Here is a 15,204-nt window from a genome sequence, read left to right on the forward strand (position 1 = left end):
GAACTTCCCTATGACCCTGCCATTGCAGTCCTGGGTATTTAGCCCAAAGGTACAGATGTAGTGAAAAGAAGGGCCATCTGTACCCCAATGTTTATAGCAGCAATGGCCACGGTTGCCAAACTGTGGAAAGAACCAAGATGCCCTACAACGGATGAATGGATAAGGAAGATGTGGTTCATATACACTATGGAGTATTATGCCTCCATCAGAAAGGATGAACACCCAACTTTTGTAGCAACATGGACGGGACTGGAAGAGATTATGCTGAGTGAAAATCAAGCAGAGAGAGTCAATTATCATATGGATTCACTTATTTGTGGAGCATAACAAATAGCATGGAGGACATGGGGAGATAGGAGAGGAGAATAGGGGGAAATTGGAAGGGGAGGTGAACCATGAGAGACTATGGACTCTGAAAAGCAATCTGGGGGTTTTGAGGGGGTGGGGGGTGGGAGGTTGGGGTACCAGGTGGTGGGTATTTGGAGGGCATGGATTGCATGGAGCACTGGGTGTGGTGCAAAAATAATGAATACTGTTATGCTGAAAATAAAAAATAAATTAAAAAAAAAAAAACCCTTCACCATTCTCTTTTCCAACCTTGGTATTCTCTTTGACCTAATTCAGTGGAGCTTTTGCCAAGACAGGCTTCCAAAAATTAGTGAAAAAAGAAAAAAGAATAAAACTTCAAGCCCAGATAGAAACTTCATCTTTTGAAATTGAGCACCATATCCAAATTCACAACCTACATCCGTCAGATGATTTATGTGTGGACAGTGAGCCATAAAATTTTTATTCCCATAAGGGAAAGGTAGCATCATTTCAAGGGAAGTAAAATAAACGAATGTGGGCTGCTCTGAAAGAAAAAGGAGATGCATCCTCATATGGTAGCTCCCCAGGGGCTTTCTGCTCTCTTCCTGAACCCTGTGGGGTTTGGAATCTCAGAGCTAACGACGGAAAATATAATAAACCAGGAACACAGAGTTGACATCAGATATAAAGCCCTTAGAAGAACTGGCATTTCGTGTCCACAGAGACAAGGGAAGACAGTTCTCAGACCACTTTCCTCATTTAGAACAGCCCTACAACATTATCTGAGACATGAAAAAATGGAAGTGGAAGAAATGCAGCTTTTGCATGCAAAGTGTTAAGAGCCATACAGGCAAAATGCAACAATACAGACTGAAACAGGAAACAGTTTATTAATGGGTGAAGTTTTAAGGAAAAGTGAAACAGAGGATAATGAATTAATCCACATGACAACACTTGAGCAGACGTACAGTGAACTGATTTCTTTGGAGAGGATTATGAGTACCTACAGGTCATCATTGATGCTAAGAACTTATTAAATGGCCCATAAAGCAAAGACTGAAGACTCTGAAACTGTCATAAACTCAATTTACTCTTTTGCCTAGTTGTCTCATTTCTTTGTGTTGCAAAGAATTTCCAGAAGAAATAATGGCATCATAGTAATGTTTCTTTTTCCTGCAATTAATATATGCTCACCCTAAAAATGTCCCCAAATTTTCCAAGAGTAGATACATTAGTGAACACAGTCAAGGCCATCTTGTATGTGGATGGTAGGTACCATTCAGACCTGCTATAGCAAGAGAGGCATCTTGGCTTATGTAATCCAAATGTTCAAGATCAGGCTTCAGGGACAGCTGTATCCAGTACACCCACAATCGTTTGGATTAGGTCTATCTCCACCCTTGCCTTCTTTGGATTAGCATCATTTCCTTGTTTTCTGCAGTGACTCCTCTTTGGATTTCTTCATGTGTTGGTGTCTCTTAGTTACCTGCTCATGTTTGTGGAGTGGAACCATGACAGCTGGAGAGCTGGTATCTATCTTCTGAGTCCAGATGAAAACCCTCTTCTCTGGACATGGATGTGGTTTGGATAAGAGGAGGCTGGCTCTGGGTGATATGTGGAGGGTGCAGGCTTTCCTCCAGAGTGTGGGCATCTCTGCTCTAACCTGCATTACCCTCCTGTGGCATTGCCCATCTCTCTCCCACACTCAAAGGCAAAGGGGCATGGATTCTTCATTTCCCCATCTTCCACTCACCCTATTGGACTTCCGGGCCCCTCATGCCACCAAACAGCCCTCCTGATGACCCCCCACCATCTTGTCATTGTCTTTTCCAGTAGATCTCAGGCACCACTGTACCAACTCTCAGGACCAGGGGACAATTGTGACAGCTAACACCTCCTTAAAGCTCTCTCTGTGCCACAAACCCTCCTGGTTAACTTCCCGCCTCCCAGAATGTCACAACTGCCTCCAATTCCTGAGCATGTGCTTCCTACCAGGCTCAGGACTGGGCATTCTCCTTTCCTTGTTCTCTGTCCACACCCTTGCCTGCTCCCCTCATCTATGTACAAAAGACACGATATACACAGGCACTCCTGTGCTGATCAATGAATCAATGAATGAGCTTCCAGGTTGGACTGAGCACTCCAGCACTCTAAGTAACTCCTTCCAAGCCTGGGGGGCATTGACATCTGCAGGACCACTCAGAACACCCCCACTAGGAGCTCCCCAGGGCATGACTCTTCCCCGCATGAATTGAAATGGCCCCAGACACGTGTCATAGCAATGATGCTAGTGGTCCCCAAATTTCATTCCCTGTTCAGAGAAGGAGCACCCAAGAACCTGATGCTAGTTGACAACTTCGATATATAGTAAGTAAAACAATGACATTGATTTCCCACAGGTGTATCACAGATGACAATGCTTTCTTTAAAAATAAACACACCAAAAAAATGTGTTTGGTTTTCTGCAGTTGTCTTAAAACAAAAGTAACAAGTAAATGGTGACAAATAAAATCCATTCAGAGCAAAGGCCTTTCGAATTCTGTATCACAGCAAAGCAATATAAACACACCAGAACCTTCAAAAGCATTCTGACATGCAATGTTGTATTTTCTGACAGTCTACATTATCAATTTTGTAAGCAGCCAGTATCTAAACATAAAAAAAGAAATTTAAACTATGTTGCTACTTTTCTAGTTACTAAGAAAAAGAGAAATATACATAGAAAGATCAAAGGTTCTTTCATGACAAAAGAGGTCATTGCTTTCCCCCTTGTAAATACTACAGTAAGAACTATGTATTTATGTGTCTAGGTGTATGCATGTGTGCTCTTTTAGATAGTGATGCATTTTCCTTTTATATACTACACATGGAATTTGAAACTGAAAATATGTGAAAGAAAAATGAATAAACCCTCAAAAAAGAGGAAAATGCAGAATAACACTACCAGGATAATTTATCTTCACAATTTTTGTCCTGAATATTTTGATCGTATTTAGTGCTTTGAAACCTTAAATGGATGTATATTCAAAAACGTCCACTTCCACAGAACTTTTCCATTTGATTTTTTGTATTAAGCAGTAAAAGTCTCTGGGTGCCCGGCTGGCTGAATCAGATGAGTGTGCGACTCTTGATCTTAGGGTTATGAGTTCAAGCTCCACATTGTGTGCAGAGTTTACTTTAAAAAAAAAAAAACAACTTTTAAAATAATGAAAAGTCTCTGCAGAAGGGCAGTGTGCTCTGCGCTGTACATCACCTCCACCTAGTAGCCATGTGGCTTCATTACATAGCAGCCCAAAATGAACTTCACCACCTTAAAGATAAGAGGTTTTTTAAAAAAATCATTCACAACCTGCATTGCCTGGGTGGCTCAGTAGGTTAAGTGTCTGACTTGATCTCGGCTCAGGTCTTGATCCCAGGGTTACGAGTTTGAGCTCTGTGGAGCCTACTTTAAAAAATGTTATAAGTTGTAACAACCATTAAATCAAACATGTAATTCATAGGCACAGACTCAGAACCAGGATATTTACATGTGTAGCACACATCAAATACATTTTAACATTTTGTGATGTAAGAATCTTTATATTCCTGAACAGGCTAAAATGTTCCTTTTCCTGAGGTTAAATGATGACAGGTTTTTAAAAGAGTATTAACTAGATTACACAGAAAAGTATGAAATAGCTCTTAACCACTAACATATAACAAAGCAAAAAGAAGAAATGTAAGCTGATTTATCTGTGCAAAGTAATTTCACCCAGTGATTTACGATCTTCTACCATTTGGATGTCTCACCTGCCATGAAGCATGGCAGATGCTGTGCACATCTCTGGCCATGCCAAATGTGACTTTGCTGAACACACAGTGAATTCCTGCCTGCTCAGGCTGCCCTGTTTCATGTTCCTGTGGTGTGGCTGTGTCCCGCCAATTTCAAGAGAGCCGAAGCAGCCACCACCGCTATTCCTTCAAGTATGGGAAATAAAACCACAATTGTGTCACAGTCAAGAAAACATAGCTAAAAGGAGATTTTAAAAAGCTAAATTATTAGGTCCAAGATGATGTTATTAGACCTTCAATCCTCACTGCCTCCTGTGTCTTCACAGGCATGGGCTGCCAGCATTCTTCATATGGCTTAGCATTTCAAAAAGCCTGTTTGCAAGTCCTACCTGCTCCACAGGAGACCAGCTCTCAGAGGCAGTGCACCAGGTTCCCCTCAAGTCCACACTGGATGCAGAAATGATTTCTGGCTTAGGAGTCTCAGGGTCCAGCCACAGGTCCAACCAGGCAAGCACACGCTGGATAGTTCAGGAAGGGTAGTCTTATCTTTCCTTTTCTTTTTTTTTTTTTTTAAGATCTTATTTACTTATTTGATAGAGAGCTAGAGCAATGACCACCTGGGTGGAGGGAGGCAAAGGGAGAAGGAGAGGCTGGTTGCCTACTCGGTGGAACTCAATCCCAAGAACATAACTGGAGCCAAAGGCAGGTCTTCGTGGACTGAGCTAACCAAGGGCCCGAGAGAGTGATCTCTTGAGCATGAGCGGAGCTGGAAAGAGAGCAAGGGAGACTCTGTGCCCAGACAACACGGGAGGTCAAGCACAGAATCCTCTCCAGCACAGAGACGGAGAAGCCAATGCATCAGTAGAGCACAGGGCATGTCAGCGGTCACTTCTACAGAGAAAAGAAAGCCTGGTTCAGGGAGCGCCAGTGGGAGTCAGAAAGGGCAGCAACGGGTGCTGAAAAGCCTGCAGCTAGAGCCGCTGTGGGCAATGATCCTCAGCAGGGAAGGAAGGGCGAGTTGGTTTTCTGGGGAAAGGAGTGCTACGGAGCGGTCAAGATGGAGACCAACTCTCAGAAGAGGTTTCCTGGGGCAGGAAGCTGGCCCGAGGTTGAGGGCCGGGTGGGGCCCAGAAGAGGGTAGGGTCGGGTCATGTCTGACATCCTGGATCCCGGCGAGAACGCTAACTTCGGCCCGGGTTGATTTAAACATAACCAACAAGGCAGTTTGCCCATTTCTCTCGTTCCCGCGCCCCTGCCTTGAGGCCCCCACACACCCCAGCTGTTCCCTGCTCCAGAGCTGTTCTCGGCTGTGGCGGTGGTGCTGGAGGTCGGGCCAAGCTTCGCGCATGCAAAAGTGCACTCGGACAGCATCTGCGTCTGTCCCTGGCAGACTGCGGTTACTCGGCGTCATGGCGGCAGCCCCGTCCGTGCGGTCACTCCGTCTTCTTCACAGTCGGCTGATATATCAGTGTCGTGCGTGTGCATGTGTCACATCTCCTCCCACAAGCGCCCCCAGGCGCGCACCAAGCTGTCCCGTCTGGGCTGTCCTGAGCAACGAGGACAACGGCGCCGTCCACTCGGGGTGCAGGGCAGGACCTGACGCGGCTGCTTCCTCACCTCGTGCGGACCCCCAGCGCTGCTCCCTGCCGTCCAGCCGCACTCCGACTGCAGGTCCGCGAGGGTGCACAGTGGCCAGCGTTCTGTCGCGCCCGCGGGCCCGCGTGGCTCCCCGGTGTCTGCTCGCATGTCCACACGGTGTCCCGCGGGGGTTCCGGCGGTGGCCGCACCGCGGTGTCTGGCGGAGGGACAGATCAGGCCCCAGAGCCGCCCTCCCGGACCCGCAGCGGGTCTGCGCTCCCAGGACACACAGCACCAGAGCCCACCAACAGCCTGGCAGGAGCAAAGCGTCTTTTCCACACCAACGCCCTCACGTGTCCGCTGCTCTACCCCGCAGGCGGCGCCCTCAGCCACGCTCCGAACCAGCCGCTCCCCGGCCGCGCCGCCCACAGACGCGCCCCACCTTGGCGGCAAACAGTTGCCCACGCCCCCCATGTTTTCCTTCGGTGTCCCCACACCCCCACAGCACCGGCTTCGTCGCCCCGCAAGAGAAGGCGCCTTGCTCCCACCGCACCTCAACCGCCTAGCAGAGGGGACACGTGAGAGCCGCGATATGTGTCCCCGCGGGTCCCCACGAGCGTGGGGGGGGGCAGTGGGCCTGGCCATGCCCCGCGTGGGGTGCTGCCCCCCCCCCAGCCTGCCTTCCAGGAGCCTCTCCTCTGGCCCATGGGGCAGATACCCGGCGGCGTCGGACCGTGAGGAGCGGTAAGCTACCGGCTGCGGGGTCGAGGTGCTGGACAGGCTACGGGGGTGGAGCACGTGCAGCCTGCCTGCTCGGTGGCCAGGACCGCGGGCCTCGTCCCCTGTGAGCGCGGAAGTCCTGGGCGGCGTTGGACAGCGCGAGTGCCGGACCTCTCGGTGTCCGCCCCCAGGACGGTGCCTGCCTGGTTCCTTCCGCGTGTCGGGCGCTCCTGCCGTCCCCTCTCCCAGGTGTCCTGGTAACCCCGACGTGTGCCTCCTAATGCTCCAGCGCCTTGAGGCCCAGCCCCCCACACCCCGAGCGCCCAGCCGCGACCTCCTGGCCGCTGCCCTTGCGGGCTCTCCGGCTCTCAGACCCAGCCCCTTGCCAGCGCTCCGGACCCACCGAGCCGCAGCCTCCCCGGCTGTCAAGGCTGAAACCTGGGCTTATTCCCCCTGACCCCAATCCAGACGGTGGTTTTGTCTTTGGTCTTCTTAAAGCCCACGCCTTTCTTACCTCATGTGCGCCCCATGCTCCGCGGTCCGGCTCTGGAACCACCGCGCAGTCTCTTCACACTGTGTTGTTGGTGACAGTCCTCCGTGAGCGCACCCCATGCTTTCTGTCCCTAACGGCGAGCTCCAGACCCTGCTGCAGGGCACGTGGGACCCTGGGCTGGTTCCTCACAAACACGGCTCACGTCTTTGCCGCCACACAAACACAGTTTGCAGAACGAGCCGTGGTGCCTCACGCACCAGTCTCAGTGTTTCACCGGCCACATGATTCACATCTTGGGCCAGATTCTTCTTCGTTGCAGGGCCCGGACTGGTGCTCTGCAGCGCGTTTGACAGCCTGCATGTGCTCTGCCCACTGATGCCAGTACCGCACCCACCCCACCTAGTTTTCACAGCAACCAAAAAACCCACAATCCTTGGGATTTTAGCAAATCTGGAGACCTGAAAAATGGTCTCCAGGTGAGAACAAGTGGTATTCGCATTTGCAAATGCTGTTTGTTTTGCTTGTGTATAATACGTACTTGATAGGTAATCCCAATTTGAGACTTGATAGGTAATCCCAATTTGAGATTATTCAATGAAGGAATGAGAACAATAAAAATAAAACAAATTCATTTTATTTATTCTGAGTCATTTTGCAAACAACAACTCTTATTTCTTCAAATATAATGTCTTTTACCAGGCAGAACGAATCATTAAAAATAAAGACTGCCAAAAATGATAATCATGTGGGTAAATATACATTGTTTTACTTTTTAAAAATAAGTTCTTGGTAGTTTACTGCTTAAGCAGAAATAATACCCAAGTGTGATAGTTTAATAAAAATAGGACATCAGTACCATGCTGTCTTGGTGATCACAGCTTTGTAGTAAAGCTTGAAATCAGGCAATGGGATGCCCCCAGTTTTGCTTTTCCTTTTTAACATTTCCTTAGCAATTCGGGGTCTCTTCCAGTTCCATACAAATTTTAGGATTGTTTGCTCCAGCTCTTTAAAAAATGCTGGTGGAATTTTTATCCAGATGACATTGAAATATAGATGGCTCTGAGCAGTATAGACATTTTAATAATATTTATTCTTCCAATCCGTGAGCATGGAATGGTCTTCCATCTTTTTGTGTCTTCTTTGATCTCTCTGAAGAGTGGATCTCTAGTTCCTTGAGTACAGATCCATTACCTCTTTGGTTAGGTTGATTCCCAGGTATCTTATGGTTCTTGGTGCTATAGTAAATGGAATCAATTCTCTAATTTCCCTTTCTGTATTTTCATTGTTGGTGTACAAGAAAGCAGCTGATTCCTGTACATGCACTTTGTATCTGGCCACATTGCTGAATTGCTGAATTAGCTCTAGTAGTTTGGGGATGGAGTCTTTTGGGTTTTTCATATAAAGTACCACGTCATCTTCAAAGAGAGAGTTTGACTTCTTTGCCAATTTGAATACCTTTTACTTCTTTTTCTTTTACTTTCTCAACTGGCACACTACTCTCTCATCTTGCACACTACTCATGTCTCGCTCACTACTCTCTCATGTCTCGCTCCCTATTCTCTCATGTTTCACTCACTATCTCATCTCGCACACTACTCTTTCATGTCTTGCACACTACTCTCATGTCTCCCTCACTATTCTCTTATCTCTCGCTCACTACTCTCATGTCTCACTCACCACTCATGTCTCGCACACTACACTCTCATCTTGCACACGACTCTCTCATGTCTCGCTCACTATTCTCTTATCTCTCGCTCACTACTCTCATGTCTCACACTCTACTCTCTCATGTCTGACACTACTCTCTCATCTCTCACTCACTACTCTCATCTTGCACACTACTCTCTCATGTCTCACACACTACTCTCTCGTGTCTCGCTCACTACTCTCATGTCTCACTCACTACTCTCATGTCTGACATACTACTCTCTCATGTCTTGCACACTGCTCTCATATCTCACTCACTACTCACTCATGTCTGACACACTACTCTCTGATGGCTCACTCACTACTCTCATATCTTGCACACTACTCTCTCATGTCTCACACATTACTCTCTCGTGTCTCGCTCACTAATCTCATCTCTCGCTCACTACTCTCTTTCACTCCATTCATTCATCTCGTGAGTATTTCACATCGGCTCTGGAGTCAGGGTCTCTGACTTGTTTCTTTGTCTATCCTTTGTACCTAATTCATTAAAAGTAGAAATTTTTTAATTCCTTGAAATAGAATAAAAATAAAAAATAAAATATCCTTTTTGTGTTAAGCAGGAAAAGTGAACAATGGAAAAATTAAATTCTTACAGAAAAGTTTCTGCAACAGCACAGTCATTGAAAGGAAACATCATTGAGCTGAGTGAGTCTCAGGGAGGCAGAAGGCAAGGAAGCTTAGGGAATCTAGTAGAGTCTCCTGGAGATTCTTCCCAGCCCCTTGCAACTCAGGCAGCTGAACATCAGAGGATGTTGTACCAACACTTGGTCTCAGATGGAGGGACTGTCAACTCTATACTTTCTACAACTTGCAGACACTGTAAATATACAGAATGTGCAAGTGTGGTGTGTACTTATGCATTCTGTATATGTACAGTATCTCTGAAAGTTCCAGAAATTGTGCCTGCCTGCAGTTAGAACAATTTTTCACCTTTGATGCGGAGCACATTTTATAAATTTGTATAGACAAAGGCAACAATGAAATAAAAAATAGTATTTTGCAGAAGAGGATGACAGGTTTTTACTATTTAAAAAAAAATGTTAATATAGCTGGTCTTAAAACTCCGAGATGATGAGAATTTCTGATTAGCAGTCCTCAAATTTTCCAGCCAGTACTGTCGGGGCCATTAGTTGAGAAGCTGGAGGCCCTTTAAATACATTCAGATTTCTTACACTGAGAGGACTGCTGGTGTGTCTCAGGGGTCTGATAGCTTGTTGTGTAAAGGGGCAGATAACAAATGTTTTCAGTGTTGTAGACCATACAGTCTCTGTTGTAGCACCTCCCTTGTGTGAAAGCAGCCACAGGCATTGTGTAAGTGTGGCTGTGTTCTAATAAAAGTTTATTTACAAAAACATGCACTGGTTGCATTTGGCTTTGGGCTACAGGTTGCTTGATTCCTGGTTTAGTCCATTTTGTATCTGTCTAAGGCATGAGGTAGGGATCCGTGCTTATGGATTTTTCCAGATGGCTGCTAGTTGCTACAGTATCATTTACTGAGCAGTGTTACGCAGGGAACAGCATTAACATGGATGAAAAACAAACACCTGCTTGGCAATCTGAAGGATACCAGTGTTTTTCAAGTTTCAGTCATGAGGTCTTATGGGTGACTTGTCTTAATAATGGGTTGTCTTACATAGGAGGAAAGTAGTCTTTCCCCTTATTGTTTGTTCATCCAGATTAAGTTTTAAACTTCTACTTATGCCTTATTTCAGAATTTGTGTCAGAGATAATCAATCTGGGATTTCCTTTACTTTTGAGAATTTGGAGGGCTTTTTAAAAGCACTTATCCCACATGACCTTAAAAGATGAACATGTTAAGCCCTCCTTTCTAAGCCTCTAACCTTACATTCTCAAGTTATGAAGTACATTCAGATAGAGAAGGAAATAATACAAGAGGCATAAAAATTACAAATGAAGATAAATTATCAGTGTATGTTCTTGGAGAACCATAGAAAATCTCCTGGGAAATAATTTTGAAAAAAATAACTCAGCAATATACCTTCTTAGGAAAATAATTTCCAAAATTAATTAATTTCTCTTTGTACCTATAAGTAATTAGTTAAATGATGAAGGAGCCATGGACTTCATTTAGAATAGAATCACAAACAATAAAATTGATAAGAAATGCTCAAAAAGTACTTAAAACACCATTAAGGAGCATCACAGAAAAGTGGGATTAATCCTTGTCCTTGGGTATTAGGACTTGATAGTGTAATGATGTATGATGTATGCTCATCCTTAACTAACCCTGAAATGAAATAAAATAAAATGAAGACTGTCTTTTTTTCCCCCTCTCTTTCTCTCTTCATTCCTTCCTTTCGATCAATTTTATTTATTTGACAGAAAGAGAGAGACAGTGAGAGAGACAACACAGGCATGGGGAGTGGTAGAGGGAGAAGCAGGCTTCCCGCTGAGCAGGGAGGCTGATGTGGGCCTTGATCCCAGGACCCTGGGATCATGACCTGAGCTGAAAGCAGACACTGAACCACTGAGCCACCCAGGCCCCCCTAATATGAAGTCTTTCTAACTTACATTTTAAAATGTTTGCATGCAGAAGTAGCCACAGCAATTGGTAAAAAGAATATTATTAAAGGGAATTATTCCTATTAAGTTAGTAAAATGCCTTATGAAGCTTAAACATAGCTGTTTGAAACTACTTAATATTAATATTGTTTATATTACCATAATAATGCAAGATTAGTGCAGAAACATAATAGGGTTCGTTAAATATATTTACAGAATTAGCAAAAAATAAATGTGGCATTTCAAATTAGTGATGAAAAATGGATTATTCAATAAGTGATACTGGGACAACCTGGAAAAAAATAATGTTGGATCCCTATTTTACATCTTAAATAGATACAATTTAAAATAAGTCAGCCACAGAGAAAGGACTAGATGCAATTAGAAAATGTTTTGTGTGGCTTATTGGAAAGAGCATGCTAAGGAAAATGGGAAAACCAAATGCTACAAAAAATAAAAAAGATTGATAAATCAGAATAATTAAAAATGATGTGGGGAAAAAAATTGCTGTGAGAAAACACCAAAGATAAATTGAGGAAAATTTAAATATATATGACAAAGGAAGTTCTCTTTATTTATAAAGCATTCTTGTAAATAAATGGGTAAGATTTTAAAAATGGGTAAAGATACGGATGCCTGGGTGGCTCAGTTGGTTAAGCATCTTTCTTCAGCTCTGGTCATGACCCCAGGGTCCTGGGATCAAGTCCCACACTGGGTTCCTTTCTCAGCAGTGAGCCTGCCTCTCCCTTTGCCTGCTCTGCCTATTGTGCCTGCTGCTCTCTGTTCTTCGGCGCTTTCTCTCTCTCTGACAAATAAATAAATATTCTTGAAAAAAAATGGGTAAAGATAGAAATAGGCTGTAAATAAAATGAAAGCGAGAGTTTTATAAATATATGAAAAGTTTTTCACTCTCACAAACCCTTGGAGGACAATTTCCATAAAATTAAGTAAAGGGGTTCCCAAACACCTGCTTTTAGCTCTGAAGATGACAGGAAGGAGCAGGACCTTAAGTCCCTTCGGTACACTGTCTAAACAGAGTAGAAACTCCACTCCTAGGAATGAATCCCACAGGGACACGTGAGCTGCACAGATTACTCCTGTGAGGACAGTGCTCATGTCATCACAGTCATGGTCTGGTTCTCTGCCGCTGGCGAGTGCAGAGATAAAGCATGCTAAAGTGCAGTATTTCATAGAATGCCTTCCTTTGAAAAGAGAGAAGTGAATCTATTTATTGATAACAAGATTTAGGAAACAGTATTTCAAAGTGAGGAGAAGCAGTACACACACTGTGCTCCCATCCGAAGTCCCTGAGATGAACATGCACATATGCATGCATGTGTGCACACGCATTAATTCTGGAAAGACACACAACAAATTAGTAATAGCATTTCTCACTCTGTGGAAGGGGCTGGGGGCTAAAAATACACAATAATTGTTATTTTTTTTAACTTTTTATTTTTTATAAACATATATTTTTATCCCCAGGGGTACAGGTCTGTGAATCACCAGGTTTACACACTTCACAGCACTCACCAAAGCACATACCCTCCCCAATGTCCATAATCCCACCCCCTTCTCCCAAACCCCCTCCCCCCAGCAACCCTCAGTTTGTTTCGTGAGATTAAGAGTCACTTATGGTTTGTCTCCCTCCCAATCCCATCTTGTTTCATTTATTCTTCTCCTGCCCACTTAAGCCTCCATGTTGCATCACCACTTCCTCATATCAGGGAGATCATATGATAGTTGTCTTTCTCTGCTTGACTTATTTCGCTAAGCATGATACGCTCTAGTTCCATCCATGTTGTCGCAAATGGCAAGATTTCATTTCTTTTGATGGCTGCATAGTATTCCATTGTGTATATATACCACATCTTCTTGATCCATTCATCTGTGGATGGACATCTAGGTTCTTTCCATAGTTTGGCTATTGTGGACATTGCTGCTATAAACATTCGGATAAAGGACTAGTGTCCGGAATCTATAAAGAACTTAGCAAACTCAACACCCAAAGAACAAATAATCCAATCAAGAAATGGGCAGAGGACATGAACAGACATTTCTGCAAAGAAGACATCCAGATGGCCAACAGACACATGAAAAAGTGCTCCATATCACTCGGCATCAGGGAAATACAAATCAAAACCACAATGAGATATCACCTCACGCCAGTCAGAATGGCTAAAATCAACAAGTCAGGAAATGACAGATGCTGGCGAGGATGTGGAGAAAGGGGAACCCTCCTACACTGTTGGTGGGAATGCAAGCTGGTGCAGCCACTCTGGAAATAATTGTTATTTTTAAACTACATGTATATATTGCTGTTTGGTTAAGTACTGGTTTGAAAGGATTTAAAAAACAAAATAAAAAACGGTTCATTTTTATTGTGGTAAAAAGCACATAACGTTAAATTTACTATTTTAATGGGTTTTACGTGTTTAAGTATAATTACTGAAGATAATTATATTAAGTTAATATATTAAGTATATTCATGGTGTTGAGCAACACATCTCTAGAAGTTTCTCATCTTGTAAAATGGAAGGAGGTCTGAACACACTGAACACCAAGTTCCCCTTCCTCCTCTCCCCAGCATTTAGAAACCACATTTCAGCAACTGTGTCTAGGACTTTGACTGCTTCAGGTGCTTTGTGTAAGTGGTATCCTATAGCATAAATTTAGCTGTGGCTGGCTTGCTTCACTCAGCATAAGGTCTTTGATGGGACAGGACCTCTTTCCTTGTAATGGCTGCATAATATTCCATTGTCTTGAGACACCATCTTTTCTTTATCTGTTGTGATGATCTGAATGTTTGTGTCCCACCTGAAGTCATTGCTCTAACCCCAACCCCCAGTGGTGATGATGGTATTAGCAGGTGGAACCTTTGGGAGGTGCTTAGGTCATGGGTTCAGAATCCTCTAGAACCAGACGGTGCCTTTTCAAAGAGGCTCAGGCACATGCCTACACTCTTCTGCCCTGTGAGGACGCAGTGAACGTGTGTGGCCCAGAAAAGGATCCTCACTGGTCATGTTGGCACACCAACCCCATATTTCCAGCCTCTAGAACTGTGAGCGGTAATTTTCTGTCGTTTAGAAGGCACCCAGTCTTCATTGTTTTGTTCTACCTGCCTGAATGGATTGAGATATCCCTTCATCCATCAAAGGCCCCTTAAGTAGATTCTACATCTTGGTTAATATGAATAATACTGCATTGAACATGGGTGTGCACCTGTCTCTTGGAGATCCTGCTTTGAAGTTTCTTGGACGTGTCCCGGGAAGTGTAATTGCTGGATATGTTTATTCTATTTTAAGTTTTTGAGGAAGCTCCAAAATCTTTTCCTCAAGGGCTGCACCATTTTGCATTCCCACCAACAGTACACAGGGGTTCTAATTTCTCATCTACACAGTGTGTTTCTATGGTTCTCTTACCCATAGGCTTTGTAAGGACAGGTAATCCCCAGTGAACCTGAGTGGCCCCACATGTCCTTGCCAGGTATTCTAGGAGCGCAAGAACCTGGAGGCCATTATCAGGGTGTATCAGAATAGCAACCCTGAGAGCTGAGGGGCTGCCTCCCCAGACCCAGTCCAGGTTTGCTTCTGCTCACTCTACATGGATCTCCCCAAGCTCTGTGCTCTTGTCCTCTAAAGCAGTAGGAGCCTTTGCATCTCTGTGGTTCTCAAAAAGGCCTGATGAGTTGGCCCCATATTCATGAAGCCACATCTTCTCTGTTGGGGGAATGGCTTCCAAAACGCTGTCATTCCTGGTTTTTTTTTTTTTTTTCCAGGATGGTTGTGACTTCCATGATGCCAGTCTTTCCCTGATGGCAATTGGAAACTTCCAGTTCCTGACTTCTCTCTTTCATAATGCTCTGTGCTGGCCTTTCTCCCCAGATTACACCCTTGACATAAATTGTGTCGATTCTAAGATCTACAGGCTAATGGCTACAAGTCATATCATTCATGCTCTTTTTATTACACATAAAAAAATAAAAATATGCTCGCTATTTATTTGAGATAGTCAGCTGAAATGAGGATTTAGGCTTGAGTGTCCTTCATGTAAATAGAATCTTAAGTCATCTGTTACTATATTTCTAATATAGGCTTTTT

Source organism: Mustela nivalis (assembly GCF_964662115.1).
Source record: "Mustela nivalis genome assembly, chromosome: 2".
NCBI lineage: Eukaryota > Metazoa > Chordata > Mammalia > Carnivora > Mustelidae > Mustela > Mustela nivalis.